The sequence below is a fragment of the Panthera tigris genome, chromosome E3, assembly GCF_018350195.1.
Source record: "Panthera tigris isolate Pti1 chromosome E3, P.tigris_Pti1_mat1.1, whole genome shotgun sequence".
Classification (NCBI taxonomy): Eukaryota; Metazoa; Chordata; class Mammalia; order Carnivora; family Felidae; genus Panthera; species Panthera tigris.
The window spans coordinates 33,517,442-33,532,520 of NC_056675.1; the positions used below are offsets into that span (position 1 = coordinate 33,517,442).

General features: G+C 46.7%; 1 long non-coding RNA gene across 1 annotated transcript in view; it reads right to left on the bottom strand.

The window, feature by feature from the left end:
* Window positions 1-1,002: 1,002 nt before the first annotated feature.
* The window catches only part of LOC122234557, a 91,597-nt gene continuing 77,520 nt past the window's right edge, over window positions 1,003-15,079 (bottom strand). The window contains exons 2-3 of the long non-coding RNA XR_006212348.1: window positions 4,120-4,200; window positions 1,003-1,872 (exon numbers count right to left, since the gene is read on the bottom strand). This is a non-coding gene — a long non-coding RNA (uncharacterized LOC122234557). The remainder of the gene's footprint in view (window positions 1,873-4,119; window positions 4,201-15,079) is intronic.

Genomic DNA, 15,079 nt, shown 5'->3' on the forward strand with positions numbered 1-15,079 from the left:
ATCTTTTCTTGATTTTAATTCTCACTCTACTATATATTCTTATCGCCAGCATGGTTTATATATTGTACTATAGAGGGGCGCCTGGGTGGCTCAGTCGGTTAAACGTCCGACTTCGGCTCAGGTCACGATCTCGCAGTCTGTGAGTTCAAGCCCCGCGTCAGTCTCTGTGCTGACAGCTCGGAGCCTGGAGCTGCTTCCGATTCTGTGTGTCTGTCTCTCTCTGCCCCTCCCCTCCTCATGCTCTGTCTCTCGCTCACTAATAAGTAAACGTTAAAAAAAATTATGTACTGAACTGTAGAGCTCCTGTAGCCTAATACTGTGCAAATATTTCCCAATTATATTTTTTAACTACGTATCTTGAATTATAGATTCATAGGAAATGGGGAGGAGGGGGAAGTTCAGTGATGTTCATCCTTCGTCCTTTTTTTCCCAGTACGAACATCTAGCACAACAAAGAACTGCACATTGACAGAACCCCTGGAGCTTATTCAGATTTCGTGAGTTTTATATGCACTCGTGTGTGTGCACGCCCGTGTGTTTCTATACGTTTCTCACATGTGTGGATCCGTTTGACGACCATTGGAACGGAAACACGGGGCTGTTCCATCGCGAGGCTCCCTGGCCCCTTCTTCCTAGCCACACCCACCCCTCCCCACACGATCCCCACCCCCGGCTCCCCTGGTCTGTCCTCTATGATTTTGTTATTTCAAGAATCTTATATAAATGTAACCATACCATATATAGTCTTTTGAGACTGACTTTTTAAACTCAGGATAATTCCCTTGAAATCTATTCAGTGTGTTATTTGTACCAACAGGTTCCTCCTTTTTATTGCTGAATACTATTCTGTGGTACGGAGGTACCAAACTCTGCTTAGTAATTCACTCACTGAAGGACACTGGGTTCTTTCCAGTTTGGGACTCATCGAAATAAAACTTTTTTGAGAGAGAGAAAGAGAGCTCTGTCAGCCCAGATGCGGAGCCCAATGCAGGGCTCAAACTCACAAACGGTGAGATCGTGACCTGCACCAAAGCTGGACACCTAACCGACTGAACTGCCCAGGCGCCCGTAAATAAAGCTTCTGTGAACATTCTCGTGCAGGTTGTTGTATGTTTTTCATTTCTCTGAAATAACTGCCCACAGGGCAGTTGCAGGATTATATGGTACGTGTATATTTAGTTTCTAAGAAACTGCCAAACTGTTTTCCAGAGTGGCTATACCGTGTGACATTCCCACCAGCAATGTGGGAACCATCCACTTTCTCTGCATCCCTGCCAGCATTTGGTGTTGTCACTTTTTTATTTTGGCCATGCTGATGGCGTTGTAGTGAAATCTCATTATGGTTTTAATTTGCATTTCCCTCCTAGTTAATGACGGTGAGCATCTTTTCATGGGTATATCTGCCATCTGGCTCTCTTCTCTGGTGAAATGGCTCTTACTGTCTTCTGCCCATTTCTTAATGGGACTGTTTGTTTCTTTACCACTGAGTTTGAGAGTTCTTAATAAAAGCTTCTCTTTCTAACATTCATTTTGAAATGCGGGATGTGCCAAAGCAGAATTCTGATCAGATGGACGTGGGGAAGGACCATCTTGAGCCTCCTTTGCAGAATTATCATGCCTCTCAGTGATGCATAGTTCAGCCTCAGAATTTCTTATATCCTACTTTAAATCAACAGGCCAGGTGGGTATGCCTTAAAAATATCTGATTTGAGAAAAAAAATTTTTAAACTACAATGACCAGAATTCTCTGAGTGCCAGCATACTGCTGAGTGATTATCCACGTAGTGACTAAGCAGTGAGTACCCCATCTGATCTCTTCTCTCTTCGATGCATGACCACCTGATGTGCACTGAAAAGCTCTCATCTGTCTCCCTGTTGTAAGAAAGAGAAAAGAAAAGTGAATATTATTTTTACATGTTGCCAAGAACTGAAATTTGTTATGGTCGAAGGCACAGGCTCTGAGTCAGACAACTTAGGGTCAAGCCCCAGCTTCACCAGGTAGTAGTGGTATTAGATCTAGTCAGTGCAGTTGTTCATGTTGTGCACTGTGCACGTGCATACAGATGAAGAGGTGACTGAGGGCTGACTCCAGATTGCCCTGCATTCGCTAAACTACGCAGGCTGGCTTGTGGTTGGCTCCATATGGATTTAGGGGATGCTGCTTCTTCACATAAAGGTGCTAATCTGAGCTATTTATATTAGTTATAAGGCCGCAAAAGGGGATTTTGTTCCAGTTCAAAAGGGGGTGCCTTTTTTGATTTGCACATAGGCTTTTAGAGGCTGACAGAGGCCCTACGCTGTGTTTCCTTGGGCAAGTTACTTAGCCTCTGTGGGCCTCAGTTTTCATACCTTTGAAATGTGGGTAACAATAGCACCTATCTCAAAGGGTTGTTGGAAGGGGTAAGTGGGCTGATTCCTGTATAAAGCTAGGCAGAGCATGTGGTATGATAAACGTTCAATAAATCTGAAGCCATTGTTATTATTACCACTGTTTAATGATGCAGGTGGACCGACTCACCTGTGTGACCCAGTCTGCAAACCCACAGTTGGAAGAGGACACGTGAGTGCGTTCACCAATCGGGACAACACCGCTGTTTATTCAACTACAGAGCTTCTCATTTATAGCTGCAAAACGCTTCAAGGAGCACAATGCTCCCCTCATCTGGGGGCTGGGGAGACAGATCGCTGAGGAGAGGCTGGCACAGTGTCGTTGGTCCTGGAACCCAGCCAGCGTGGCTTTAACATTCTGGGTCGGACACCCACCCTAGGCTCTCTCCCGCTGGCCTGATGTGATCCTTCCACCAACGGTTTGTTGTTTTTTTTTTTCTCTATTTCTTGTAAGATAGAAGGTTTTCATTTCTTTTCCTTGCGAAAACCCCATCTGCGCACTGCCAGTATTTTCTCTCCCGGAATAATAGTCTGAGTATCTGAAAAGGACTTGAGAGGCTGACTTGTCCATTTGTTTCCGAACTCCAGAGGGCAAAGGAATCGTGTGCAGAGCATATTAAAAATACAGGTTCTTGGACCTCATCCCTAGAGATTCTGATTCAGCAAGCACTTGTGGAGTGGGGCCCAGGCAGTTTTCTTTTTAACCAGTACCTTCTGGTATTTCTAATGCTTAGCTGGATCAGTTAGCCCAGCCCCTCTAAAGCGCAGAGAGGGACACGGCCGGCTCAGGGTCACACAGCAACGCAAAGCTGAGCCAAGACTAGAGCACACTTCTCTCTGGTGATGTTTCCTGGCAAGGATCTGCTCCTCATTGCTTTCTCTCTCCTCCACTATGTTTTCTTGACTTCCAAATGTCAAACAGCAAGTTCTTTTAGTGGCTTTGCCATTTATAAAGACCCACAAGTGAGCTGAGGGTCCTCAGTTGGATGCCCTTGGCTGGCCTTGGGTGCTTTAAAATCCTGCTCCACACACAGCCAACCCACAATATAATTTATAGGCTCAGGGTTGGGTCCTCAAAGGACCAAACTTCCCTGGATTCAACAGCAGGATATCCATCCTTTCGTAATTGGGGATTAGCTGAAGGACGTTAGGGAGGGAGGGGAGGAAAGGGAGGGAGGGAGGGAAGGGCGAGAGAAAGGGAGGGAGGAGGGAAAGGGGAGGTGGGAGGAAGGAAGGGAGGGGAGAGGGAGGGGGAGGGGGGAGTGAAGGGAGGAGGGGGGAGGAGAGGGAGGGGGTGGAGAGAGAGGGGACAGGAGGGGGAGGGAGGCGAAGGGGGGAGGGGGGAGGGGGAGGATGGGAGGGGGCATGGGGAGGGAAGGGGGGAGGGGAAGAAGGGCATGTGACATTCTATGCATGAACTATTAACTAAAGGTGGGCTGGTGTCAGTGTGCTCAGCCCTTGGTTGGGACCAACTTGGACAATGGGAACAAAGAGGAAAGCAATTAGTCTTTGTGAGAAACCACAAAAACTTTCCCCAAGTCAGATCACACATTCATCTTGGAAAATGCCCGTGCGATGGCACGTGGAGCTGCACACCAAGCGTGCATACGTCCACACACGGGCAAGTGCGTGCCACGCACTAACAGGTACACGTGTGCACAGGCACACACACACAGAACCACAGACGCAGTTACTGCATACCGTATATGCACCAATACGCTTCAAACGTACCGTATTGCACTGAGTGGTCCCCTCCATCGCTGCCCAACCACGTCTTAATCATCTCCGTAGCTCCAGGGCTCAGCGCAGGGACTGGAAAAGAAGAGACATTCAGCAAAATTTCGTGACACTTTACTGAACACAGGCTCACACACTGGAACCCGAGCTAAAACCATCCTCCCGTGAACATACGACTTGAATACAGGTGTGTGTGTTCTTTCAGAGATTTTTTTTCACCAAATCGGCAGAAATCAGGCCTAACTGTGGATGTAAATATCTAGGCAACCCGGCTGCCTCACTTGATCCTAGCTGAGTAGGCAGCAAGAGATCTGAGGCTGGTGGCTGTGCGGGAGAAGTCTATCACAGCCTTTGGTCTGTGCCCAACATGGGCGTCTGTCCCTCCACTGAGGACTCCAATGCCCTCTCAGTCTGGTTTTCATCTACCATTACTGGGGACCTCCGTCGGATCCCCAAGCCCCTCCCAAGGTTTCCCACATACTGTTTCAGCCCTTTCTGGTCTGTACCTAGGAGATGTTCAGTTTCTGTATCGGTTTCCCATGGCTCCTGTAATAAATTGCCACAAACTGGGGGACTTGAAACAACAGAAAATTCATTCTCTGGCAGTTCTAGAGGTCAGACATCCAAAAGCACGCTTGGACAGGGTCACGCTTCCAGGCACTGGGGGGAAAGATCCGTCCTTTGCCTTTCCAGTTTCTGGTGACTGTCAGTGTCCCTCCTCCCTCTGCCTCACACTTATGAGGACACTAGTCATTGGATTTAGGGACCACCAGATACTCCAAGATAAGCCTAACTCAGTTATACTGACAAAACCTCTTTTCCCCAATAAGGTCAAATCCACAGGTTCGAGTCATTAGACCTGGACAGATTTGGGGGAGGGGGGCACCATTCAGCCCACTGCGGTTCCTGCATTCGCTAAACTGGTACAATGATAGGAAAATCTCCTCCATTTCAACTTTTTGGACAAGAGTTTTTCTGAAATGACAGTGATCTAAGATTGTTTTTAAGAAAATGCGGAGTCGGTATTTTCATGCATTGGCTTGCGTCATTTAGGACCATGTTAGAAAATACCGATTGGTTGCTAAGCTATTCGTCCCAGAAATATTTTAGTATTAAAAAAGAATATGCTTTCAAATCCACAACAGTCGGGAACAGAAAAGCGTGTGCTTGGGTAATCTTGTGTCCCACTCTCCAGGACGTCCACCAGCACAGCAGAGTGAGTGTACCCCATCTGTATCCAGAAGGAGCTGGTCCCTCCCTTGTCCAACAAGATTTGGCAGACCGCAATTTAGACACAGCTCTGCTTGCTGACTGCACCCTAGATGAGGCTTCTGCCATCATCCCTTCTCTGGTGAACGCTGTTGACCAGATACGGCAGGAGGAGCCACAAGGGAGTCCGGGAGGAATGCCATGCTGGATATTATGCTGTGGGTTTGACATGGCTTGAGGCAAGTGGGCACTTTCAAAGAATTGGTCCAGGGAGAGAGGGTGAAGGTTGGCAGTTGTTAGAATTCAGGAGGTACAGATGTGCCTTTGGAATTATAATCAGCTTCTAGCCACCACTCACCTGGGAGGAAGCGGCCACCTGGCTATCCCTGACCATTGGCTGGAGGGGACTCTGGCCCAACGCACGCCACGTTGGGGGAGGCAGAGGAAAACCAACAGGGTTACCTGTGCCACGTGGAACCTCACCTCCACAGAGACTACAGAATCATCTGAGAAGAGGAAAGACAGAGTACGAGGGAGAGAGAGAGAAGGAGAGAGAGAGTTTCCAAGACCCGCATCCCAGAGATTCTGGTCCAGTTGATCTGGGGTGACACCGAAAGCTCTATGTTAAACAAAACCTAAGTGGTTCGCTTGGTGAAGCGTCTGACTCTTGTTATTTTTTTTAAAAAAATTTGAAATGTTTTTATTTATTTTTGAGAGAGAGACAGAGTGTGAGTGGGGGAGGAGCAGAGAGAGAGGGAGACACAGAATCTGAAGCAGGCTCCAGGCTCTGAGCTGTCAGCACAGAGCTCGACGCGGGGCTCGAACCCACGGACCGCGAGATCATGACCTGAGCCCAAGTTGGACACTTAACCGATGGAGCCACCCAGGCAGTCCAGCATCTGAGTCTTAATTTCAGCTCAGGTCATGATCTCAGGGTCATTAGATCGAGTCCCATGCCGGGCTCTGTGCTGACAGTGTGGAGCCTGCTTGGGATTCCTCTCTGCCCCTCCCCTATTCTCTCTCTCTCTCTCTCTCTCTCAAAAGTAAATACATAAACTTTAAATAAGTAAATAAATAACCAAACAAAACCCCCAAAACCCTTCCCTGCTCGAGGAGCTTTGACCCAGAGCCATGTTCAGAAGCCACAGCCTCAAGGAAGTGACCTTCGTGCACAGACAAGTATTGTTGGTGCTCTGCCTTGTTTTCCCGTCAAAGTTCTTGAGGGTGGGGGTCAAGTCTTATTCAGACTTGAACCCATCGACTAGCACAGTGACTTTCATGTAACAAGAGTCAATACAGCGTGCTGAAACTGTAGATGTGAGGAACACGAGTTCCGGTGTGCTTGGCAATAATTCCCTGAGGGACCTGGCCACCTCCCAGCTTTGGTTCACAGAAAAGCACTAACAGCAGTGGTTACGGAGGAAGAATCTGGGTTGAGCAGCTTTGGTCAAACACCCACTCCTGCGGTCACCCTGTGACTTCAGACAAGCCACTTGACCTCTCCAAAGCCTCAGTTATCACCTTTTAAATGGGAATAACAATGACACCTACCCACTTAGAGTTGTTGGGAGAAATACATGTGCACAGCCCGGTATACAGCATCTTAGGAAGCACTGCGTAAATGTTGCTGTAGCTATTGTAATTATTACGAATTTGAATAAGTTAAATTATGTACATTCTCTCCATTATCCTTACAGGTGAGCAAAAACTCCTTGGAAGAATCAAGAGATTCTTGATCCTGGTCCCTCACCCCTGACCTTCTGGAAATACCAAATTGCTAATGGCTCCCCCACATTTGGGGTGCTCCTTGTTGCCCCTGGACTATGCATAATGCTGATCCCTCTGCTTGGAAAGTCCCCCTCCCCCTGTCTCCCCACATCTCATCCACCTTGCGATCTTCTACTTGGCTTTTAAATGGAAATTCAGGGGCGCCTGGGTGGCTCAGTCGGTTAAGCCTCTGACTTCAGCTCAGGTCATGATCTTGCAGTTCGTGGGTTCAAGCCCCGCGTCAGGCTCTGTGCTGACAGCTCAGAGCCTGGAGCCTGCTTCAGATTCTATGTCTCCCATTCTCTTCTCTCTGCCCCACCCCTGCTTGTGCTCTAGCGCTGTCTCTCAAAAATCAATAAAAAGTATTCTAAAAAATTTAAACGGCAATTCAGATGCCCCTTTCCTCCAGGAAGCTTTCCCTACTGGCTGGTTCCTTTTCCTCTTCTCCACAGAAGTAATAACCCCCCCTTTCTCAGAGATCTCCATTTCGTCTTGTGTCTTCAAACACACCACACTGTTAAAACGTACCACGTCTCGTCTGTCTTCGTATCTAGCAGACACTACTAGATCTGTCTAGAATTTAGCAGGGGGTCTAGAATGTCATGTGCCAACCAAAACATATGGTGAATGGATAAGCAGTCCACACTAACACAGCTTCTGAATTAGTGGGTTTGGAATTCATGTACTTTTCCACGGGTGCATCAGGTGGTGCTGTGTAACAAACACCCCAAAAACTCGGTGCTTTAAGACCACAATTACTCACTCTCCCTCAAGTATCTGTAGGTAGGGTGAGAGTTTATTAAGCTCAGCTGAGCATCTCTGCTTCAAGCCTAGGTTCAGATGGGCTTGACTTAGGTCTACTCCAGACACATTCATTCTGAGCCCCAGTTAAAGGGCCAAGAGCTACCAAGGGGAAGCTTGTCTCATGGTGATGGCAAAGGTGCAAGAGGGCAAGCCTGACCCCTAAAACTCATTTCAAGCCCCTCTGCTTATTTCATGACATCCACCTGCTACCACCTCATTGGCGGAGTCGGATGACCAAGCTTACGGTCAAGTGTGCATTACGCTTCATGATTCCAGGCAAGCTGCGCAGCCAGACTCAACGTTGATGGGTCCAGCATATTCTTCCCATGGAGGTGGGAGGGAGTGGGTATTCTGAACCATACGTCATTGATCTAACACGATAATGCTCAGTCTTGCTATAATTCATTTTGCTTATCAAATGTTTTAGTCTCCATTTAGAAACCTGCAGCATTTCCTTGTTCAAACAGCCTTCTTAATGAATACCTAATTATGATATTCTAAACTAACAAGGAATCAGGTTCTCCCTTTCAGTTCCCATTATATCTTTCATTTGTGTGTGTGTGTGTATGTGTGTGTGTGAGAGAGACAGAGAGACAGAGAGAGAGAGAGAAATTATTAAGCACGCTGTATTGTAATTCTGTGTGTGTCTCTTTCTGGATGAGTGACATTACCCAGTGGTGTAACAGACACTTTCATTGGCTTACCTAACACCACTCTCACCTCCCTCTCCCCACTGCCCACCTTTACTATAAATGACAGAGGTGACAAAAATTTACCTCCTCAGCCTGCACTGCAACATGGGCCAGCCAGTCTGACATTGCAGAAATCAGCAAGGAAATCTTGGGAAAGTCTTTGCTCTCCTAATAAAAGGGGCTCTTCTTGCCCTTCTCTCCGTCCTGTCTTGAATGTGGATGTGATGTGGCTAACAAGCACGGAGGAAATACACAGAGAATCATAAAACTTCTGGTGGATACCTCTGGATCATTGAGCCAACATCGGTAGCTGTCCATCTCAAGCCTTCACATTGGTGGGGTTTCCTGTTACATGTAGTCAAAGACACTCCTAACTGTGCTGTTCTCTAGGACAGGGGTGGGCAAACTACAGTCTGTGGACTAAATCCAGCCCACCATGTATTTTTTTTAAGAATTTTTTTAAATGTTTATTTTTTGAGCGAGAGCACGCACATTTGCACTTAAGAGTTGGGGAGGGGCCGAGAGAGAGAGAGATAGGATCTGAATCAGGCTCTGTGCTGGCCATGCAGAGCCCGATGCGGGGCACGAAGTCACGAACCATGAGATAATCACCTGAGCCAAAGTCAAACGCTTAACCGACTGAGCCACCCAGGTGCCCCCCACGATTTATCTTTGTAAATAACGTTTTACTGGGACACAGCCATGCCTGTGTGTCTGCTGTCTACGGCTGCTATTGTGCTACAACAGCAGAGTTGAGCATTTGTAACAGGAATCATCTGGCCCACAAAGCCTAAAATATTTGCTCTCTAGCCATTACTGAAAAACTTTGCTAAATCTCTGCTCTTGGACAAAGGTTATAACTTATTTTTTTTTATATCCCTCAGTGTCAGTGCTGGTACCCAATGCAATAATTATTTGATACAACAGTATTATTAGGTGTCATTATTGAGCTCTGACTGTTTCCCAGGAGCTGAGCTAACCACGCGTAATTTATTATCTTACTTAATCTGCACAACATCTCAATTACAGCTACTGCCTTTCCAACCTCTGCAAATGTGGAGACCACGGCTTAGAGTCATCAAACAACTAACCCAAGGTCATTAAACTAGTGAAGGGCAGAGCCAGCCCTCAAGTCTAGGTTTGGCAGACTCGGAAGACAACACTTAACAGTCGTCCAGCTGAGTATGACCGGAGGCTGTCTTTCATAGGTCAGTGAGACAGACTCCATTCCCTTATTGACGCCGCTCTGGTTTATGAATAGTCCTTTTTTCCAGGCAGACTTCATTCCTCATTGGAGAAAAGAACCTCTTGGCAAATTGAAAACAACGACTCTAAATCTCAGGAGCAGAAGGATTTTACAGCCACCAAATAAGCAGAAGGTGTTGTAAATCCGTCCGTGCCTATTAGCTGTGCCTCCGTCAGAACCTTCCAGCGGTCATTCTTTCCCTCTGCCTATACCAAGACATGTCCAGACAAAGAAAATTCTGCTTCCTGCCTGTCAACTCCCTTTGATTTTAAGATAGGTATCTTGCCTTACCTTTTGTTACAAAAAAAAAAAAAAAAATCCTTCTTGCTCATTGTGAGTGCTCTCCCAGCATGACTTAGCAGAGGAACAGAATGGAGAATTGACACATCCCGTCCACTCCTCTCAGAGGCCTGCTGCCCAGATGCCCAAGGTGGTTGCACACAAATCACTCAAGCAGGGCGAAGAAAGAGCTGGGTGGGCACTTATCATACCAGAGTCTCTGCAAGAGCTCAATCTGAGGGTCTTGTAGAAGATGACGGACACTTTCAGACCAAGTTGGCTTAAACAGCACTGGGGGAAAACCCATGGTTTCCTCAAGAGTTGAAGAAAATCAGCGTGAGGTTTAACTTGAACTTTAGTTCAGCGATGAACACATTTTAAGAGGAAAGGGAAGGAACACGCACTGAGTAGATGCTTGGCATCTCTAGTGGTGTGTACTTTCACGCAATGATAAATAACACATTTTATGCACCGTGTGGTCTGGACATGTTAAGTGTGGTGCACATACTAACTCATTCAATGCTCATGCAACTTGATATAGCAAGTACTATTATTGTTTATTGATATGAGGAAAAATGGGGCATGGAGAGCACATCAGTTATCTTTTGCTGCTCAGAAACATCCCCAAACCATGATGGCTTAAAACTCAAGCATTTATTTTACCTCATGATTCTGATCTAAGCCAGCTCAGCTGATCTTAGCTGGACTCTTCTCCTGCATCTTTGCGTGGCTGATGGCTGGATGATCTAGATCAGGCTCATGTTTTTAATGTTTATTTATTTATTTTGAGAGAGAGAGAGAGCGCATGTGTAAGCATGCTCGGAGGCAGGGCAGAGAGAGGGAGAGAGAGGGTCCCAAGAAGACTCTGCGGTGCAGGGCTCAAACTCATGAACCATGAGACCAAGACCTGAGCCTAAAGCAGGAGTCACACGCTTGACCCCCTGAGCCACACAGGCACCCGTCACTCATTTTTGATGTGAGTGGAGCTGGAAGGCTGTTGGCCAGCAGACAAGGCACCCAACCCTATCGCACCATCCAGCCATCTGGTCTGAGCTCCCTCACGTGGTATCAGTGTCCCAGAGCAGCAAAGGGGGACAAGCGCTTCCTCAGTCTCTGCTTGCGTCACATTTGCTGTGGACCCATTAGCCAAAGCAAGTTCCACGGCTTATCCCAGAGACCCAGCAGAAGGGCTTCCCGAACTGTATGGAGAGAGAGAGAAGCCTAGGGCCATCACTGCCTCGGTCTGCCACACAGAGGTTATGCTGCTTAGCTAATATCTCACAGCTTGCAAGTGGTGGGGAAAAGACTTCAACCCAGATATTCTGACTCCAGAACCTGAATTCTTATGCACCATGCTATTTGGCAATACATACATGATTTCATTTAATTCTCCAAAAAAAAAAAAAAAAAAAAAAGTAAAGAGAGGGTTATTGCCAGCTCTTTTTTAGATTTTAAAAAACACCTGAACCTCAGTGAGGCTAAATGATCACAAAGACAGGAAATGGAGATATCTGACTCACTCTTCAAATCCGTCTCCCCTGCACACCAGTTCCCACCTGTGCTTGCTGAATCAACCTGTATGAGCAAGCACCGACCAGGGACCACTTTCAGAATATGTGTTCGGAAAGGAAGAGGGGACTTATGTGGGGTTGCCAACAAAGGCTGAAGTCTTCCCTAGCCACTTTCCCAGCGATTGCCCCGAAGTTGTATTCCCATTCAGGAAATTAATTTCTGCCCGGCAGCGTGGTCGGTATTGTGGTATTCAAAGGAAATGAAAAAGACAAATTTTCAGCTCCCAGGATGCCTACAAAATGCACAGTTATGAAACAGCAGATGCCAAAACACAATGAAGTAGGTGGATCTGTAGACAGATGGAGGTAATTATGGGCAACTGGAAGATGAGTGTGAACAGGGTTAACCAGGGAAGACTCCCCAGAGGAGGGGGGCTACAGTAAGAGTGGGATTTGGACTGGCTCAAAGAAAAGGAATAACCTTTCTCGGAATTACACCTTTCGGGCCAGCTGGGTGGTTCAGTTGGTTAAGCGTCTGACTCTTGATTTCAGCTCAGGTCATGATCTCAGGGTCGTGAGATTGAGCCCCGCATCAGGCTCCACGTTGAGCATGGAGCCTGGTTGAGATTCTCTCCCTCTCTCTTTCAAAATAAAGTAAAATCTTAAAAAAAAAAAAAAAAAAAAGAAATACACCTTTCTTAGAAAAATATAAGCATGGAATTCATAAAGGCTAGGTCTCCTTAACTTTGTGCAATAGTACCCAACTCAAGCCAACTTAAGCCAAACAGACAGGCTTCCAAATTGAATATAAGAATACAGTACCCAGGATGGCCGTGCACCAGGAAGTAAGGGATTCATTGGAATCATGGACTCAAATGCCATTCTGGCACCCTCTGTCTCTCCTCCCTGCTTGGTTATCTCACAATAGGCAAGCTTCCTTTGGTTCTTCTTCTACAAGGTGGAAGATGACTGCCCCTCCACTCAACTCCATCTTCCCAGCAGACTGAATCTGACTGGCCCAGACTGAGCCAACTGTCCACCCTTCATACGATGAGCTTCTCCAAGGGATCTCAAACACCATGGCTGGAGATGCCAACTGGTGAGTTTGAGGGAAGTTCTCAGCAAAAGGACAATGGTTTCTGGGCTAGGCTAACAGCACAAAGTGTGTGTACTAAGGGTATATGTTGAAAGATCAAATGGCGGTAAGCCTAGCTGATTCTTGGAATTTTTGAAGGATGGCGGGGAAGAAGAGAGCTACTAGGTGCTATCGATGGAGGGCACTGAATTGTAGCCAGAGCACATGAGTCTGAGACTCATAAATAATCATGAACCTTGAGAGGGTTGTTACAGAAAGGTTTACAGTCACACAATTGAAAATTATACTTTTCCATTGTAAAAGTAACACATATTCCTTATGGAAATTATGGCAAATAGAGAAAAGTGCAAGTTACTGTTTCCTTCCATTTTTACACCAACACACTTACACCAACACACTAGCATCTGGCAATAGATGAGGGTCGCTTTTGGAACCAAACAGTTTAAATATCCACAGTGGAAATCACCGCTTAAGTTCTGGGTCACGTTATAAAGCTGTATTATATCCTACTTGTATTTGCTTGACAGTATTGTTACTTGGGTTTTGGGGAACTAAAATTATGCAAATTTTCTTGACATAGCATAGTTCATCAGTATGTCCACATGTCATTTGGTATTTTCCAAAATTACACTATCTGATCTTCAGACTGTCCCATAATTGTATTTACCCATTCTCCTAGGGTCAGACCATGAGAGCATCTCAACTTTTTGCTATTATAAATGGCTCTGTGATGAATATTCTATGGGAAACTTCATCCCCATTGATGATCAGTTCCGCAGCAGTGAAATTTTGCATCACAAGGTAAGAACATTGTTAAGTCTCTTGATACACATTGCACATGCATGCATACCAGCCACACATGATGATGCCTGTTTTGTTTCAGCCTGACCAGGACTGAGTATTAACAGAAGGTCAAAGGCAAACATGGGGTCCACTGGATTACTGCCCAAGCGTAATGGCACCAGGCTCCTTTAAAATGACTGCATCCATTTCACACTATGAGAGCCTTCCCACAGGACCCAATACTCAATACCCACTGGTGAGAACACTGACTACCCATGACCAATTGCCTTGCTGATGCTTTTTTATTTTTACATTTTTTTCTTTAAAAAAAATTTTTTTAATACTTAACTTTTGCGAGAGAAAAAGCACGAGCAGGGGAGGGGCAGAGAGAGGGGGGAGACAGAGGATCCGAAGCACGTTCCAGGCTCAGGCCCAGAGCCTGTCACAGGGCTCGAACACACGAACCACGAGATCATGACCTGAGCCGAAGTCAGATGCTTAATCGACTAAGCCACCCAGGTGCCCCCATTTTACATTTTTATTTCTGACCAGTGCATTTTACTGACACATTGTCTTTAGTTATTAACAACCTCAGCTGAGTCTTTGTCCAGCCTAGACACTGGAGTCTTTCTTTGCTGTCTATCTCTGCCCTGACCCACCGTACATTGATTTCATAGTTGGGTCACCAAAGGACAGTCTCTTTTCTAACATCCGGGTTAGTTACCAGGAGGGGAAAGGAAGCTATCTGGGGTTCATCACCAAGCTACCTGCAAATATGTGTTCCCACCTGACCCTCCGTGGGAAGTGGGCAAAGAGTGAGGAAAACTGAAGCTCAGAGAGGGTAGGCAGTCTCCTAGTGGTTCAGAGCTTGTTAGTGGCCCTGCTGGAACTTGAACCTGACCCTGTCCTTTCTATATCACCTCCCGAGGGAGAGAGATTGGTTCCAGAGCCACCAGTTAGAACGACACTATCATCAGTGAGCCGCGACAAACAGGGCGACTTAGGTGAGAGGTGTGTTCACAAGAAAGGAGACAGAGCTACGGAATCCAGAAGCCTCGTGAAGCAAAACTCACTGCCAGGAGAAGCCTGAATACCGCAGGAGAAAGTGAAATCAACACACAGAGAAAAGGGGGAAATGAAGAGTGCTGAGGTCTTCAAAGTCCTGGATCCAGCTGTGCCTAAGGCAACTAGCTCTCCCCAGCTCTCCCTAGTTACATAAGCCAAGAAAGCCCCAGCTGACTTTGCCAATGTCACGTGGAGTCAGGTGTCTGTCACCCACAGAGCAAGTGGAGTGATGCGTCACACCACACTGGCAGACCCATAAGGCCGAGTGCCTGCAGAGCAAGACATGGCCGTCCTTGGGCGGGAGTGTGCTTTGTTAGCGTCCAGAACTTTCTGTCAGCTCAGTCTGCACCCCTCACATCTCCCCCACTGAGGCCTCTCAGACTATTGACAGGAATTTTCTGAGCGTCTCCAGTCTAGCCGGCTCACTGAGTACCAAAATCTCCATGCCAGAGTTTCAGTTCTTGGCCGCTCTACAAATTTGCTCCCTCGGGATGAAGGAGCA